The 2616-nt window shown below is 32.6% G+C and overlaps 1 protein-coding gene across 3 annotated transcripts in view; it reads left to right on the top strand.

Moving 5' to 3' along the window:
* Positions 1–2616, top strand: part of LOC106879236 (rho GTPase-activating protein 24-like) — a 120139-nt gene that overhangs the window by 14879 nt on the left and 102644 nt on the right. The window contains exon 1 of one of the 3 annotated variants that reach the window (XM_052973971.1): positions 61–900. The exons of the other annotated variants lie outside the window; for them this stretch is intronic. The gene's annotated coding sequence lies outside the window, so the exon portion shown is untranslated. Of the gene's footprint in view, positions 1–60; positions 901–2616 lie in introns of those variants that run through there. 3 annotated transcript variants of the gene reach the window in all.

Raw genomic sequence — 2616 nt, 5'->3', positions numbered from 1 at the left:
TTTATTTATTTATTATTATTATTATTATTATTATTATTGTTATCATTATTATTTTTTTTTTCTACATGTTCAGATGCTACATTCAGCATTACAGTTCAGTGGTTATCTTTTTAGAAATAACATCACCTCGTAAACGAAAATGAAACAAAAACAAAAAAACCAAGACAAAAACATCAAACAAACAAACAGTAATTGCTTTGTTCACATATGTAAATGTCTATATTTACATATGCATCCAAGATAAAGCATTTATTAATCAAACCAGGAAGATACCAAAAAAAAAAAAAAGAAACAAAGAAAAAATTTGGAAACAAGGGAATAAAGGAATTAGTTAAACATTGGATAAAAAGTACCTTGTGGTATTTACCTTCATCCTTGTGTGTGTTCTCACTTCAAACCTTGCTGTGATTAACTCTGCCTTTCATCTTTCCAAGATTAACTCTTTTGTGGCTGTGTGGTTAAGAACCTTGCATTGCAACCATGTGGTTTGGTGTTCAGTCCTAATGAATGCCTTTTGAGTGCCTTTTGAGCGAGTTTGATAGATGGTAACTGTAGAAGAACCTGATATAATAACTAGAAATGTGTTGTTATAGAAATAAGTAAAAAATGAGGTACTTATTTGAAAAGCCACCTGAGAAGATGCATCTGAACCTATAGTGCATGACAATTGATTGTTCAACATCTCACCTGTTAGGTATAGGTGCATGATGAGTCAAAACGATTGTAGTGATTTTGAATAAAGAGTCTTGTGAATTCTATTTTCTATCTCTCATATTTTTTACATAAACTCTACGGATACAAAGAAATTTCCAAAGTAAATCCAGCAGCATATGCATCCATACTGTTGTTGACATCAGGTAGCCAAATACTGTGGAAGGGCTTTAAACAACATACTACCAGGTGTGTACCTGATTATAAAACTATTACTCTGTGTGTGTGTGTATTTCTCAGTTTGTTTTCCTCCCACTGTTTGAAAATTAGTGCTGGTTTGTGTCCAATTTGTAACTTTGCAGTTCAACAAAAAGAGACTGATAAAATAAGTGCTAGAGTTAAATTAGTACTCAGGTCAGTTTGTTCAACTAAACCCTGGAAGGAAGTGACTCAACAGGGCTGTAATTCAGTGACTTCAGGAATAAAATGAGCTTCATTGGAAACTCACTTTGACAAGGTAAATGTGAGTGGCATGGAGTAGATAGATAAGTAGATAGACAGATAGATAGATTGACAGATAGATAAATAAATTGATAGATAGGTAGATAGATAGATAAATAGACAGATAGGTAGATGAATAGATAGATCGATAAACAGACAGATATGTAGATAGATAAATAGAAAGATAGGTAGGTAGGTAGATAGATAAATAGACAGAAGGTAGATAGATGGATGGATAATTAGATAAAGGTGTAGATGGTTTGATAGATAGACAGTTAGATGGTTAGATAGATTGATTGATTGATAGATGGTTTGATAGACAGACAAATGGATACATGGTTAGATAGATAGACAGACAAAGATAGAGAGAAGGATAGGTGATTGGGTAGGTAGCAAGGGTGGTTGGTTGGTTGTGGGTTCCAGTGGCTAGATGGATAAGTAGTTATAGATTAGAAACAAAATTCTATTTGGTAAATGTAGGTGCCAGTGGTTATATAGATAGACAGGGAGTCGTGAGAAGTCTCTTTTGATTATAGAAACAAAGAGAATATTGTTTGGTGCTGGGGGAAAAAAACATAATAATTGACCCATAACTAAGAATTGTGCTTTTGTAGCCAGGCAGCCAGGCATTGTGGCAATATATATATATATATATATATATAAAAATAAACACACATAAATATAAACACATACAAGACTATGATTTAATCAAGCACACACACATACTGACATACACACTAGTTTTTATTAATGTATATATGTTTAAGTATGGGTGTGAGTATATTTATATATACAGATCTCTCTTTCTCTCTTTCTCTCTCTCTCTCTCTCTCTCTCTCTCTGTGTGTGAAGGGAAATTCTTCATTTAAAATTCAAGGGAGCCAGATGTTCAAAGACCTCTCAATACAAGTTCAAGATAACTGTAGAGCCAATAGTTATGGTTTTACATATTTAATGTTTATTCTGTGTGCGTGTGCATGAGAGAGAGAGTGAAAGAGAGGAGTTTAAACCTTCAAAAGTTATTGTGCTTTGTGTAAATCATATACCGATATATATGCGTAAGTATATATGAATATGCATGGATAGATGCATGTTTTTATGTATCTGTATGTATGTGAGTGTGTATGCACACTATATATATATATATATATGTTTGTGTGCATGTGCATGTATGGAGTATGTCTGTAGCTATTGTGCTTTGTAACTTGTGTAAGTAACATTACACTTGGACTAGCAACTGGCTCCACCGCCCTCTCACCGTTATTTAATTAGAGGAAAGTAAGGTATTCAGCCATAAATTCCATGTATAATAAAAACGCAAAAAAAAAAAAAAATAAATAACTGAAAGAAAAACAAAACTACTTGTTCTTAGAATAATCAGGTTTCTAACAATGAACACTCCCACACATTCTGCTATGCCAAAATAAATGTAATAATAATAATAAACCTTTCTACTATAGACAC

The sequence above is a fragment of the Octopus bimaculoides genome, chromosome 17 (genome assembly GCF_001194135.2).
Source record: "Octopus bimaculoides isolate UCB-OBI-ISO-001 chromosome 17, ASM119413v2, whole genome shotgun sequence".
NCBI classification, from domain to species: Eukaryota; Metazoa; Mollusca; class Cephalopoda; order Octopoda; family Octopodidae; genus Octopus; species Octopus bimaculoides.
This window is presented reverse-complemented; position numbering and strand designations above follow the sequence as displayed.